This window comes from Cnephaeus nilssonii (assembly GCF_951640355.1).
Source record: "Cnephaeus nilssonii genome assembly, chromosome: 23".
NCBI lineage: Eukaryota > Metazoa > Chordata > Mammalia > Chiroptera > Vespertilionidae > Cnephaeus > Cnephaeus nilssonii.
The window spans coordinates 10,831,967-10,848,269 of record NC_137094.1 but is presented as its reverse complement, the minus strand read 5'-3'; the positions used below and the strand labels follow the sequence as shown (position 1 = coordinate 10,848,269).

The 16,303-nt window shown below is 41.6% G+C and overlaps 1 long non-coding RNA gene across 3 annotated transcripts in view; it reads left to right on the top strand.

Annotated features, from left to right (window-relative positions):
• Positions 1-16,303, top strand: part of LOC307094531 — a 503,912-nt gene that overhangs the window by 485,559 nt on the left and 2,050 nt on the right. For all 3 annotated transcript variants that reach the window (XR_013813081.1, XR_013813082.1, XR_013813083.1), the window contains 4 exons: positions 8,584-8,678; positions 13,712-13,890; positions 14,489-14,541; positions 15,497-15,558. This is a non-coding gene — a long non-coding RNA (uncharacterized lncRNA). The remainder of the gene's footprint in view (positions 1-8,583; positions 8,679-13,711; positions 13,891-14,488; positions 14,542-15,496; positions 15,559-16,303) is intronic.

Below are 16,303 nucleotides of genomic sequence, written 5' to 3'. Positions count from 1 at the left end.
GGCAGACAACAACCCTGCTGCTTTTCACAGCCAGGTGTTATGTGGGCACCTTTCTCAGTTCTGATGCTCTGGGCTGGGGAGTCCAGCTTGGGGTTTAGACGCCAGAGTTCTCAATGGGAACCCCCACAGCTGAGATATCTCTGGAACTTCAGCTGCTGCGTGTGCGAGCCTGGCCAACCCGTTCACGCCTCTGCACTTCCTACAAGTCTCCATTCGCTCCCCACTTTCCATCCTTGTTTATCGGGGTCCTCTCCAGCTAGGCTTCAGTTGATTTTAAGGGTGTGTTTTTTTCTTCTGTATTTTAGTTGTATTTCCAGTTTGGTCCTGGGAGAGTGTCAGTGTAGCTTCCACTTCCTCTGGTGCCATTTTAAATCTAGACTCAACATGTTTAATGGTGAAACAGCATCAGCTGTTTATGGAAAAATGGAAATGGCATCGAACTCCTGGCAAATCTTCACATTAAGGACCATAATCAGGGCCTCTTTTTGCTATGAAAATGGCATCCCGATTTCTCAACTGTGTAATACCACGTGGTAAGGAGTTCATGTTGTATTTTCACACCTGCAAGGTCTTTTTTAAAAATATATTTTATTGCTTTTTTACAGAGAGGAAGGGAGAGGGATAGAGAGCTAGAAACATCGATGAGAGAGAAACATCGATCAGCTGCCTCCTGCACCCCACCCCCCTCACTGGGGATGTGCCCGCAACCAAGGTACATGCCCTTGACCGGAATCGAACCTGGGACCCTTCAGTCTGCAGACCAACACTCTGTCCACTGAGCCATACCGGCTAGGGCGCCTGCAAGGTCTTTTTGCCCCACCGAGGCTTCCCCCCTCAGGTCTCCTGGAATTTAGATACAGGTTCTCATCTTGTCCTCCATCCGCCGGTAACACGCACAGATTTGCAGGGGAAATGAAATAGTGCAGCGACCTTTCGAATTCCCCCGACTTTTTACCATCTTGGAAATTGAACACAACAGCAGGAGTTTCATCACATGCACTGATGTAGAAGACAAAGTAAGGCACCTTAACATTCCGAGGGAAACGTGACCTCCAAGACATCAGACACTGTCCCCTGGGAAGCGGAAGTCCCGCTGGCGTGTGTCTCTCACGATGCATGGCTCTACCCCGGGCCGTCACACCTGTCCACCGCTCACACGTGACCTCATGGGCTACCAACGCCTGCATCTGGTCTATACCCCCTGAAACTTGCTTCTGCACTCCCTTTTTCTCTCCTAAGCACGTCCTCTTGATTTATTCAGGATGCTGTTGATTCCAAGGAATCCCGTTTTGAGAATGTGTCCCGTTACATTGGCCATGCAAAGTCTTTCCAGGACCAGGGACCCTGTGGACACGGCGCTCGATGCCAGACGCTCATTTGTTCACACGGGTGTCTGACAACGGGCGGCGATTCTCAAAATCAAAGGAAATGGTTCGCGTGAGTCCTCGGGGGGTTCGCAGCGCCCGATCAGTTAGCCAACTGTCATTCTGTGTGCTGTTCAGTCTTGGGTCTCGATTGTCGTGCAGTGCGGTTGATGGATGAGATGGCCTCAAGAAAAGTAGGGAAGAAAGAAAAGAAAAGAACAGTATTCTTCGCGGAGCCCACAGGGACGGAGCAGATCGGCTCCTTCCAATCCCCCGTCCACGCGGCCATTGTCATCAAGGTGATGGATGGGGAATCCCATCAGCTCGGAGCTGTTGCGGGGGTCAGCCTGATAGGGAAAGGCAGTCCTTACAGTCCTCACCATGGCCCTGCAAACAGTAGTGAGAGGCCAGCAGCCCAGACATCTGTGCCCTGGAACGGGCTCTGTCGTTCCGATGCACGTGGGAGATTGTCACTTTGCGGGCCACGAGGGTTTTGCTTGAGGGGTAGTCACCTCTAAAAAGCAGCGCACTGAATGGCTCACGTTCCGTAACTACTACTTCAAAGTCTCAAACTGAGCTCTGCTAACGAATGTAGGCGTGTTAGTGCGACTGGGAAATTGATAATTTTTTTTTAGCTTGTAAACACTGTCTACTGAGTGTGTTTTGTGGATTATACTGAGTCGTGCTGCCCTTCCAAGTCACAGCTAGCCTCTCAGACACGGGTCCCCATGAAAGCTGAAATTAAAGAGGAATGGAGGGCCCTGACCGGTTTGGCTCAGTGGATAGAGCGTCGGACTGTGGACTGAAGGGTCCCAGGTTCGATTCCGGTCAAGGGCATGTACCTTGGTTGCGGGCACATCCCCAGTAGGGAGTGTGCAGGAGGCAGCTGATCAATGTTTCTCTCTCATCCATGTTTCTAACTCTCTATCCCTCTCCCTTCCTCTTTGTAAAAAAACAATAAAAATATTTTTTTAAAAAAGAGTAATGGAGAGATAGGTGGGTAAACTATATATAATTTACCTTTTATTTTAAATTTTTAACTTTGAAATTTATTTTTATTGGTTTTGGAGAGGGAGAAAGAGAGAGAGAAACATCAATGATGAGAGAATCATTGATGGGTTGCCTCCTGCACGCCTCACACTGGGGATAGAGCCCACAACCTGGGTATGTGCCTGACTGGGAATCGAACCAGAAACCCCCTGGTTCCTGGGTTGATGCTCAACTGCTGAACCACACTGGCTGGGCTATATGATTTATCTTTAGGGCTGATGTTAGTAGGCTCCAGGCGTGATATAGTATAGATGCTTGAATAAAAGGTTTTTATTTCTCTTTATTCTGTGACACCGATTTCCTGGAAATCATTAACTCAAACATAGGCTGTGTTAGCATTGACAAAAAATCAAGTATAGTTGCAAGAATATATATTTAGTAAATTGATGGTCATCTTAATCTTTGATAAATATTTAAACTCTAAAATATCATCTATTCCTTATCATTGACCTAAAGATTTTTGACAAGGGAGTCCTTTCTCTCTATTTAAAATTGCTTATTTCTTGGTTGAGCTAGAAATACTGAAAGGGGAAAAAAAAAAAAGGTGTCATTGCTATGATCTGAGACTGGAGAACTTCAGGCCCCATAAATTTGTTTTATTTGATTTAGATGAGGCAGCAGGTAATGTAACTGGACACAGTTGACAAGAAATTATTTTTTATGTAAAGAACTATTTGAAGAACATGCTCATTAAAGAAAATTTAGGGGGAAAGTAGAAACGTAAGTGGAATGTAAAATACACAGATAGTTCTATCACCCACATAGGCAATATGTGACTAGTATTTTAGAAGTGCCATTTGGCCTTTTGGAATATACCAAGGCAAGAAGCGTCAGACATTTTAATGTTGTGAAGACAAAAAATATTAAGATTGAAGATCAGTAACAAACTTGGGGGAAAACAAAATTTTAAAAGCAAATCCTTATAACAGCAGTTCATTTTCACCCTGATTACGTCTAGTTATAAATATATATATATATATAATAGCATCTCCCTTCAAAATGTTATGATCAACTTTGTGTGATAGGGCTGGTGGCATGCATTATTTCATTTCAGAAGCTATGCATCTGATTGATGATTTAAATGTTTATAAAGAAAACCTTTGCAATAAGAAACTAAAAGTATATGTTAGAAATAAGCAAGCTCTCAAAACACAAAATCAATCCAATCTTTCATGAGACCAGAGAAAAAGGGGAACAAAATGAAATTCCAGCAGCTGGAGGTAACATCCAATCTTATTTGTAAGTAAACCAGATGTCAGGTTCCTCTTGGTAGACTGTCCTCATGCCTGGTGACTCTGTTGAGGCCATACATGTTGTCATGCATGTTGTATCTACAAAAACAAACACACAAGTCCAATTTCAGAAGTGTTTCTGCGTCACGGACCTCTTGTGGGGCGATGCAGAAGTGGGTAACATTGTACATCTGCTTGAATTGCCACAACCTGGGGCTTGCTCTCTTCCGGACCAGATTTCATTTTGGTCCTTTTTGATCTTGTACTTCTTCTTCAAGTATTGTGCTGAGCATGTGTTATGACCATAGTATGTTTAATGATATGTCTCTCCCGTTTGTCTGTGTGTAGATGAGAGCTGGGATTGTCCCTGGCTGGTATATCTTGCAGAGTGAACAGACAATGCCAGTAATGTTTTATTCAAAGAGGGAAATTATTGTGTGTATGTGAGAAAGAGAGAGAGAGAGAGATAACTTATTGGGAGAGGAATTAGGTGGAAATTGGCCTGGGTTTGTAGTCCCATGAGCAAATTGGACCTGGTGAGAATGGAGCAGGAAGACAGATTTTCAGGCCATTACAAGAAAGATCTTACTAAAAACAAGAGCTTTCCCACAATGCCTCAGGTTGCCTCAATATGTGATGAACTCCTGAGGTGGAAAGGCAAGCAGGAGCCATGTGTGTATCTCGCAGGGATGATATAGAACGAGTTTAAATGAACTCTAAACTCCCTTCTGACACCATGAATCTAATTCTAGTAAGGTATCAATTCTAAATGGAGTGGATAAGGGGAAATGACACTACCGAATCGAAAAAATTTAGTTTAATTAAAAATGAACATGTTAAATTAGCACCTACTTTATACACAGACATGGTTCTAGCCATTTTGAATACCCCTATGAAAATGGCAAAAAGATCCCTGTCCTGAGGAGCTTAGATGCTAGTGATGGAGACAGATAACAGACAAGTAAAAGAATCCCACAAAATAATTTTAGATAGCGGTTAGTGCTATGGGAAAAAATAGGCTACTGTACACAGAGTGACTGGGGTTGGGGCCATCAAACAATATATATGTGTAGTAATAGTCTGTGTTGTATTTTAGTAGCATTTCTAGAAAAACAATTTCCAGAACATGCTTCGTGTGGGCACTGCAGAACGTTAACATTAGCTCCGGAACGCTGGTTCTGTGGATTTGGTGGACACCAAAGCGGGAGGCAGCATCCTGGTCTGGAGAACTTGGAACCATTTGGGTTTTAAAAAAGTCTGTTCTCATTCTGATATAGCAATATTTTTAGAAAGTATTAAAATATTAATAATTTAGATCATCAGAGGAAATGCCTTAGTAATATTTCAGAAACTAGATTTTTCTATTACTTATTATTCATTTCCTTTTTTAAGTTGTCATTGTGATTTACTTACTGCATAATTGAAGCAGGGTTACTTTTATTTTATTTTTAAAAAATATTTTATTGATTTTTTACAGAGAGGAAGGGAGAGGGATAGAGAGTTAGAAACATTGATCAGCTGCCTCCTGCACACTCCCCACTGGGCATGTGCCCGCAATCAAGGTACATGCCCTTGACCAGAATCGAACCTGGGACCCTTGAGTCCCCAGGCCGACATGCTCTATCCACTGAGCCAAACCAGTTAGGGCGAAGCAGGGTTACTTTTAGATAGTATAAACATATTTCACTGTAGTGGGCTGTTAGTCTTAGGACATAGTTTGCTGAACCAATTTTGTGATTCTTTGGACCGTTTAGTATCATGGCTAAGAGCACGTTACTTCTCCATGCTTTTTTCCTATGAACTGTCTTTTTAATGTTTATCAGGAATGAGGATTAACTTTTATTATTAATTTATGTCACGAGGATTAACTCATGACATAAGTTTATGGCAAAAGTTGAAAATCTTTATGTTGTCATTCTTGTTCTCTGTTAAAAATGACTAACTGTCTTGGTGAAGTTTAAATGTTTTCATTTGTTTATTGGGGAGACTTAGAAAAGGTTCATTTATTTTTCAAAGGTGTAGTATAAAAATAACTTTCTATAAATCAAGTATTAAGCTATTTCTAAATGAACATTCATTATTGTACAAACAACTGCAAACCAATATTTCCATCCTATTTTTAAAAATACCTTGAACACAAACAATACTTAGGAAATAGAAATATAGAAGAGGACTCATGGTAAAATCATTCGGAGGAGGTTATGTTCAGTGTCTAAAAGATGAAAGATAATTCTCTTAAATAATTCTCTTAACTTTTAATTTGGTTTGTATGATATAAAAGCCAGGAGATGCCTTCTCTTCTGATGCTCCCCCTTCCGGCCACCAGGTGGCAGACTTTTACTGCAAATCTAAATTCCTGCCTGGCAGTGTAGCTATGGGTACTTTATTTGTAAATGCTCACTGTCCCGAAATCATTTCTCCTTTTCAACTCCAGCACACGCCTTAAAAACTTGCCTTTGAATTGAATTCGTAGACATTGATTTAGTCTGTTTCAGACCCACACTCACAGTTTCTATGTAAGTACTCCTTCTGGTTCCCTCTTGTGAGATTTGTATTGATTTTGAGATGTCTGTTGATGTTCATACATGCACATCAATAATAGAGCTCCTCGTTTGAAAAAAGAGTGACATAAATTTATGGCAAAAATAAGGCTATATTTAAAACAACATAGAAAAATGGAAAATGAAAATTTAAGGATATAAAAATAGTTTTTTTATTTGAAATAAAGCTGGTGGGAAAATACTATTTAAGTATATTTTTTACATGAAATCTATTGCATGGGTGTTATTTTTCACAAATATCTAAAAATATATAGGCCAAAATTTCTAATTTTCTTATTGGAGAAATAAGTATAATTTTATTTAACATTTTTAAATGGCAAAAATTAAACATCAGAGTTCTATACTTTTTTATTTTGTAAATACTTTGGCTCAAATAAATAAGTTATTAAAATAATATAAATTTATCCTTTTACTGAGTTGAGAATATTGAATTCAGTGTAAGACTATATTTCATGTGTTTAAAGGATCAGGATTTAATTTCTGTATATAATGCCTGAAATTAAATTGTTATATAGTCTAAGAAACAATATGTAAAAATAATCAAAGAACATCAGTATTGCAGTTTTTATGTATAGTAAGACTTTAATATCTGATTCTATGTGATGCATAATCTAAATAATTTTAAGATGTGTGTGATTGAAACAGGATAAACCAGAAAAAAGCAGATCTTGTTTTAAATCATTCACAACATTTTTGAGTTTTTTTCTTTTAACATGATACATAAACCCTATCATAAGCATACGCACTGAAGTATCTTAGAAAATTGGTAAGGTCACGTAACAGACGCTAGAATTTATGTTTCTGCTGTGGCATTTACAATAGTAAATTGTAAAATTACTAAATAACTAGTTATGGCAGATTAACAAAGGACAGTTATGTGAAAAGAAAGAAAAGCAAGCAGAACTTGCTGGAATGTGCGTGAGGGGACTCCATTATCTAAACCCAGTCTCCTTCTCCTGCTCCAATCTGCCTGCCTCTGGGCAGTGTCATCAAAAATAGTGAAATTCATGTTTTTCTCCTCCTTCGGTTCTGGGAAAACTCTGCATCCCACTGTTCTTCCCAGCTGAAAAATATCCCATTCCGAGAATTGCTAAAACTGACAATGGGTTGTCCTGATTTCTTTCTTGATTGTTTTTTAATTTTGAAAGAGTTCAAAATACAAATACAAAAAACTGCTTTATGTTTCATTGTCCATACCGTTATTTCTCAGTCACAAATATATTGCCATTTCGTGAAATATGCTTTTGGAAATCTTCCTCTTTTTGACATAAACTAGACATATTTATCATAGATTTTTACCTTTAATGGGGCTACTAGATGTCCCTTTGGACGCCTCTTTCAATCTGCCCTCTTCTAATGAATATCCACATGTACCTGAATAAAACTTTGCTTTCCTTGATAAGTCAGCAGTTAACCCTCATTATTGAGACTCGGGTCAAATTTTCATCTTAGAATCCTGAGTTTGCTTTCGCGTTCAGTGATATACGCAGGGGCTCTGCTTACAATAATTGATTCATCCCACACTTCAAACGCACTGATCGCACTACAGTTAGCATCGTAGCTGTGGCAGGGTCGACTTCAGAAAAAAAAAAAAAAGAAAAAGGATGGAGACACCACCTACCCCCCTTTAGATTCCTGCGAAATGTGAAAGAATTAGGTCATATCATGTATCAAAATAAAATCTCAGTACTGACCTTTCTAGACTCAAAATGTTGCCCTGGAAATATAAAAGAGTAAACATATACATCATTGGAGCCAAATTTGCCTGGTTGAGAAGGACAATACTACCAACTTCATTATCTTTCTGTACCTATTTTTTCCATTAGTAATTTTACAGGATTAAAGGGATTAAAACACAGTTTGAACTTAAATGCTTAGATTTAAGTGAGAGTCTACAGAGAAGCCGTCAGTTCTAAGAACCCCAAATATGAAATATAGTATTTTAAGTGAACTAGCTGAAGATTATGGACAAGCTGGCTTTTCTTTCAAGTATGTAGATGCCCTATTTCTTTATTCCAGATACTGTTCTATGAAAACAAATACAAATATTTTTAAAGCCAGTGGATCATATTACCTATGGTATCAGAACTCTTTTTTTTTTTTTTTTACTGAATTTTGACCAAAACTCCAAAAAATGCACACAGAGCTGCTTTTATATCCTAGCATTCTGAATATTTAATAAGATACTTGGTGAAGGAAGGACTGGTTATTCAAAGCAAACTGAAGTAGCATTTTTATTTCATAAATCATTTAAGGGCCAGTAAGGAAGAAAAGGGGAGGGTTTTCTACTTTTGTTCATTTCATGGAACTTTCATTATTATTGCAAAGCTTAAAAGCAGTCATTAGAGCTTATTAACGTTGTCATTTTGTTCACAGTGGAAAACATGTTTTGTAAAGCGAAGGGGATCTCTCTCCGAGAAGCATTCTGCAGCAGCCACAGAGCTACACGAAGTGAACACGGCAAAAATTAGGTGGAGTATAAAGTTTATTGCGTATGAAACGTATTCTGAGCTAATATAATGGTTCTTGCGAATTACCGTCTCCAGCTATGGGAGGGCATTTATCTGGTGGGAAAAGAAACTTAAGAGTTTTCCTGTCAACGGTGAATATTCTTGATTTGGCTGAGGGGACGCCATCTCCCAATCCTAATATCTTCCCGTGAAAGGAAATGTAATTCATTAACTTTTCCAAACGCTTTAAAAGTTTCTTTTCATCCGGGACCACTTTGACCTTCTTTATCTCGACCACTCGAGAGATCAGAAATACAAATCACAGTAATTCAGAATCCAACTCTAAAGGTAAATTATCTTTGTACTGAAATACCCATATTCTAAATGAACTGCTAGTCACATTTAGAATACCGTGATGACGAGCATTCTAAGGCCGGTGTAATGTCATTTTTAAATGTTTTGGTTTTAAAAATGTGAGACAAAGTAGTTTCTAAAATGGCGTTCATAGCAAAATGTGTTTTTAAATGTCCTTAGAGAATTTACCTGTCTCTCTTCTCTAATTTATGTGTTTAAGCCCAATATTAAAAGCAAAGCTAACAAATGAACGATCCTTAGCATAAAAATAGTTCTTGTTATTCAAGTTTTATTTCAAAATTATGGGAGAACTAAGTCTTCTTAGGCCTATACTTGCCTGGACAAAAATGAATTAAATTTACATATATGCTTTTTTACTGAATAATCTCTTAATACTTAGAACATGAGTATAAAATGCATGCTAAATAATTCAGTGGGTAATATCAGATGCATTTACCAAGAAATTTTAATCACTATCCAGAACTATTTCAAATGATGAGTTTATTTGCAATATTAAATAAAAAGGTTTACAGTTCATTTGTTACAAAATCATCGTGTTATAAGCCAAGTAATGTTAGGCAGAGTATTGACAGAAACAGAATGGGATTCTTGTGAGTCATATTTAGAATATATTGGAATTTTGCAGAGACAGTAAACAAATAATGTAAAGATTTTTAAAGATTAAGACAAATGAAGATGATATTTCAAGGTTACTTATGCTTTGGGGTGTTGCTATTGAATTTCCTAGATGTCAAATTTACATTTTTTTTTGTTTGTTTCACAAAGCTATGTTGCCCTCCCCTTTGGTGATTATAACATAAAGTGGGATTTCTTTGAACTCTTAAAAGATAATGTTAATATAAATGATGGGTTACTTTCCTTAGCCAACTGTGACTTCATTAATGTGAGAGAAAGTAATAAATCTCAACACTTTAAGTTTTTAAAATAAAAAAAGTTAGAAAATCTATTTTGAAGAACAACATTAGTGAGAAAAACTATAAAAATCCATCCATTATTTTAGAACTGAATCCATAAGAGATATTATGGTAAAATAAGTGTTCTTCAAACTTATATAATTTTCTATTAGCTGTGCCTGTCCCTTTGGTCTCAGATAGCATTTAGATTTTATATGCTCTAATATATACTTTACATTATATATCTGTTTAAGGGCAATGTTACTTGTTTTATAATTTCAGTAAACATTTCAAAGTACAGTAATCCTTAAAATGTCACTCAAATTTCGACACATTTACATCACTAAGTTTTGCATTGACTAAAAAATGTATTCATTGCACACTGTATTTCCAGTAGTTTGTTGAAATAGAAGACACCCCTGCATGGACTTTTGTTACTCTTGCAGAAAAGACTTTCCCCTTTTCAAGAATAACTAACATCCTGAAATCGCTCTCCCTTCCCTTCCGTAACTGCCACCATTAGTAAGCATTTGTGTGGCAGGGACTCACCAGGCAGCACCTACCCTTGGTCTATACATGACAAAGTCTGGATGATGTTTTCAGTTTGCACTAGGCTTCCTACTTCCCTGGCTTATTTCCTTAATCACCCCTTCCCAGACCTGTCCCAGGCACCCAGTGGTGATGACAGACACCGGGTACCGAGACATTTTCCCTGGCCACTTCATAAGGATCTGGAGTTATTTGGGGTGCCTTCTCATGTCTCTCTACCGTGTTTCTCCCGTGCTCCTTCCTTAGGGCACTTACCTAACTCCCCCCCTCTCTCTGTTAGCTGTTGATTCTATCCCTCGCCCTCCTCCCCCAAATCAAATGCTGAGCCCCTTAAAGGACTCCCTCCTGTGAAAGTGACTGTATCCACCCAGGGAACTGAGATAGGTACAGTAACTTTAAATCAAAACTGGGATTTCTGGTTGGGAGTTGGGTGTCCTGAAACACTCTCTGCTTTGGGAACTGGGGTATCCTTGTGTTTTTTCCCCCCTCCCCATCATTCATGCCAAATAAGGTGGCATGGAAGATGTTTGATAACTTTAGGTCCGCATAATGGCTTCCTGTGTTCACATAAGGGTTTCCTGAGCAGGATTTCAAGGAAAAAGAACATGCAGAGAGGAGCCCCCCAAAATGGTTGGCTTTTTTTTTTTCTCATTTGCATAGCGAGATTTAATTTCCATCCCTTAAATATGACGAATTGCCGAGATTTTCTCCAGTTAATGCTTTTAACAGCTCCCAATAAACTCCATTAATCAGGCGAGCTCGAGGCCCAATGTGCAGCCGCGAAGCAGCTAATTTGCTTGATGAGACCCCGACTTTGGTGAATAAACAGGTGGATAATCTGAGGGCTTTATGGCCTTAATTACAGTCTAATCAGTTCAGCGGTTGGCAGGCAGGAGAGGAAGAAAAAAAAAAGGGGGTGGTGATGGGAGAAGGTGGGGGGGCAGGTCAAAGCCACGTCTCCTAAAATAGGAGACGTGCACCCTCAAGACCCCTCGGGTACTTCTTCGATTTAGTTCCTCGTTTCCGTTTTTTCTTAGTTTCTGTCGTCTCCGCTTCCCTCTGTCCCTCCTGCTTCTGTCCCCGCGGACCCGCGTGCCCCCTGGAACCACCAGCTTCGCGGATCAGGGTCCCTTTGCGCCCCCGCTTCTCCCTCCGCAGCGTCTCCCTCTTCCCTCTGCTCCCCCCACCCCCTCCCCGCCGCCCGCGGGCCGCCTGACAGCTCCCGTCAAGGGCATCCCAAGTTTGAAGGACAGACGCAGCCTCGGCATATGGTCCGGTCCCCAGATGTGCCTCTGCCTTCCCCGCCGCTCCCGCCTCCCCTTCGCGGGGTCCGTCCGTCCGCAGACCCGGCGCCGCCTGCTCCGCGCGCCCAAGTTCACGGCCGGCGGAGAAGTAGCTGTTCGCTCCCGTCTTTTGTTGGCCGGCTCCCCTTTCGGCCGGTGGGTGATCGGTGGGAGGACCGTGAGGTTTCTGTGAACCCCATGGTCTATGCGTAACTGAGAGTGCGTCTCCTGGTCCGTTCACCCCTGGTGAGGTGTAAAGGGGGCCCCCCCGGGGGCTGCCCGCGGAGGGGGAGCGCGGGACAGTCAGGCCCGGGCCAAGCTCCGTCCTCAGAGCCCGCACCTTCTGTGCTCCTCCGAAGGTGTGGGCTGGGGGGGGGGGGGGCTTTTGGGGGTCCCCGCACCGCCGAGAGCTGGGAGCCCCTCTTAAAAGGAGCGCAGGCCGCCCCCTCTCCACCCCCCGGCCCCCAGCAGCGCAGCGAGCAGCCTCCCTCGCCCCAGGACCGACTCTGGCTGCTCAGCTGGGGCGGGGGTGATGGAGGAGCGCCCCCACTTTGGGGATGGAAACTGCCGCGCTTTGGACCGCAGGGGAGCGGTCGGCCAACGCCAGGGGACAACCCCCACCCCCAGGCCTCCTGCCGGGAAAGGGAGCGACAGGCCCCGGAGGAGTGGGCGACCCGCCGCCAGGCCGGGAGAAAGCGCCCCGAAAGCTCCTGACTCCCAGCCGAGCACATGGCCCGCGGATCCGCCCGCATGGTCTCCCCATTTCGGGGCGCCAGACCTCCCCCCTGGGGTGGCCGATGACCCGCTGCTGAGGATAAGGGCTTAGGGTCTGGAGAGGCGCCCCCCCCCCCACCCCCAGCCACCAGGGCGTTGGGTGGAAGGCACTGCGTGATTGTGCCAAACGGGCCCGCACCTGACTTTATTCTGCACCCTCAAACCTCCGCCCTGTCCCTTCCCAGCAGGTGACCAGGCACCCGGAGAAAGCCACCGCCCCCCCCCCCCCCCTTTCCTTCATCAGCCGCCTCCGTCTATTTCTGTTCCCGCAACTTGGCTGGCGACGGGTCAACAAAGGCGTGGAGACGGCGCCAGTCCCGTGGGAACAATGAAGTACAGGCCCCCCGGGGGTCCATCCGGTTGTCCTACCACAGGCAGCGCCCCCAAACCCGCAGTCCCTCCATTTCTCCCCATCCCACTGGCCTGCCCTCGGGGAAGGCGGAGGTCACAGTCCTGAGCAGGAAAGATAAAGGTTCGGCAGCAAACAGTCCACTCACTCCACAACGCGACGTTTTTTTTAAAGTCCAAGCGCGTGGTGATGTGTTGTGTGTGCTACCCCGAGAAACTGAGTTTACATATCCAGATTTGTTTGTGTGTTGTTGTTTTTTTTTTGTTAATGTTCTCCCTCCTCCCTTTTTGGGGAGGGAAGTGAGTTTTCAATCCGTGTGGTGGGTTTTTTCTGTTTGTAAAACAATCTTGACAGGTAATCTTATTATTTTAACAAAGGCATTCATGTAAGTCAGTTCAGAACCCCCAACTCAAATTATGTGAACAATGTATATAATATAAGTATTAATATTTTTCTTCTATAATAGAAAAAAACAGGGTTCTACTAAGAAGGCTCAACCCCAAATCCAGAATGCTGTGAAATAGGCACTTGAAAAAGACATTTTCAGCAATGACAAGCTTTCAGTAACTGGCTGAATTAGCAGAAAACGGTTTAAACTGTATATACTGTAATTTCAATTTCTGAAAAGCAGATGATGCCACTTACTCAGACCATTTAAATCACTTGATTATGATATTAAGTCAGAGGTTTCCAAAAAATGGAGGAAGAACTTAAAGCTGAAAAAAAATAATCTATCCCTTGCCCTCCTAAACTACGTTGGATGAGACCGCGCCGTTTCGGACAATCGGTGAGCTTTGACCTTTGTTCTTTTTCTCACATGTGATCATAAAGGAACAGATCTCTGCTTCATGACTGGGTGAGTGAGACGTCTCCACAAGAATGGCCGTGGTCAGCATCCTCGACTCATCAGAGCTAAATTACCGCTCGATAATATTGCATTTTGTGCTGCACGGATGCTCTCGCACACCTGAGCGGACCGGGGCACGCCGCTGCCTAATTTCTCCTTTGTGGTATGTCTCGATCATCAAAATGCATTATTATTTCTCTTTCCAAATACAATGGGGATCCCTGCTTCCCTGCCCCCAAGTGCTGGAAATTCTCAAACCGGCCTGGAGAAATACAAATGCGCCAGGCGAAGCAGGGCCCGTGTTCAGCACTCAATCATGGCCTGTCACAGGTGCAACCGCTATGCATTATCCTGCCGTGATGGATAGAGTGGGTCTGGGCGGCCCGGGGAGCTGGGGCTCAGGTGGGGGTCCTGTCGTCGGGGCTCCCTTCCCCACTACCTGTGGGGAGAAGGGAATGCTTTGCAGGGATTGGCTGTGGCGTGAGTTTTAAATTTTAGTTCCTCGCACAGAATAGGAAGGTCATCTTTTTTTACAAGTTCAATATAGCACTGAGCTTGATCTCAGCATAAACTTTATGCTGAGGGAAAAAACAAACAGCTCCTCGTAACCCCATAGACTTCAGTTCAAGCTGACAAGCTCATTTCCCATAATTACATTAAGTGTGAAAGGTATTTTCCTTAAATCTTCGTTTTGTTGTTCTCTTTTTTTGTTAATTAATCCTCACCCAAAGATTTTTTCCCCCCCCCCCATTGTTTTTTAGGGAGAGTGGAAGAGAGAAGGAAAGACAAAGAGAAACATTGGCATGCAATCAAGGTACGCACCCTTGACCTGAATCGAACCTGGGACCCTTTGGTCCACAGGCCGAGGCTCTATCCACTGAGCCAAGCCGGCTAGGGCTTAAATCTTAGTTTTTAAACAGAAAGAGAACTTAGACATATTTGGTTTAATGTATATATACTTAATGTCTGTATAAGTCTACTTAAGCTTAAGTAAACAACTACCTGATGTTGAACTTGATGTCTATACATAAGGTAAAACCTGTTCTTGCATCAGGTGAATCACTTTACTGGACAATGAATGATTCATTGTTTCATTATATGCCATTCAATAATCCACTAACGTGGAAATATCATGTCAGATAAAGCAGGAATTTTTATCTTAGATTGTGGCCCTATTTCATTTTAGCTGGGCACCAGATTTTGGAGTTTGCTTGCGCTATGATCAGTCAAGATCTTAACTAATTACTGTTGGATCAAAGTTGACAACGGTCTCACCAGTGTTCTGTAAAACCCTCTAGGTCCTTCATTTCTTTTTGAAATGGCTAAAGGCAAAATGATTTGCATAAGGAGGTCTCAGATTTTAAAATGTGGGACTTCTTTCATTGGGATTATTAAGTGGCTTCCAGCGATGCTACAGATGTTCACACGCCCACCGCAATGCTTTACCATTTTTCCTTGTGCTTTTTAGGCACAGCCTGAGAGACTGCATGAAACGATAGAGCTGAAGTGGGCAATACAACAACCTCTAAAATGTTCCTTTTTCTGGACACCAGAATATTCTTTTACAGCAGTACATCTGAATTTTATAATTCTAGCAAACAATATTAAATGTGTCCAGAAAATTTGCCAATTAGATTATATTCCCAAACATAAATTTATGCTTTTGGGTATTTGTCTTACACTGGCGAATTATATGTAGATGGATTAAACATTTTCGCTGATAAACATCTTTCTAAAGCATTTTTGTTCTTCTATTCCACCTATTATAGCAACAATCTGGCATAATCCAGGAGTTTAAACATCCAATGGGCCAGTTGATCCACAATTTGGGGTAAATATTTATATAAGAACATTTTTGAAGATATAGTGATAAAATTTCATTTATGTTGCCATTTTCTCTGTTTAAAAAATTAGAATAAAAAAGGAGCATAAAATTGTACATGTTTTCTGGTAAGCTTTTAATGACTAGAGAATTAATGATATTTGAAAGATCATAATGCTGAGTAAATGTGTCGTTTGCTGTATTTGTGGATAGATGATATGTGAGTGTAGTATACACAGTGCCAACCACCATCTTTTAAGAAAAGTGCATTCCTTTCATTAAAACAATACTCCCCACCCCCTGCAGAACTTTAAATATTATTTAGATGACCTTTATAAATTGTAGCTATCAGAACAGTCCATTGTAAGATCTAAAATATAAAGAAGCAACTTTATGTGCACACCACTTTATTGTGATTAGCGTTAGGTTGTACTAGATTGATAGTTAATTCTGCCCATTTCTTTTATGTTAACCATCAAGCAAGACCAGTAGTTATAAAGTGTTCACGATACAGGATGTTCCTGGAGCATGTCATTCATTATTATAAGGTGAAAAAGTCCTCTTCCTTATATTGTAATATCCCTGTAATAAGGTTCTTATTCAATAAGAAATCGCTTTTATGTACACATAGAGAAACGCCTGCTGTTTCCTAGAATAGCAGCGAGTTTCTGCTCTGCTTCGAATTACACTTATGACGTACCAGTGAAGTGGAGACGGACAGAAAGACAATTAGGCTAAACAACACCGACACCTT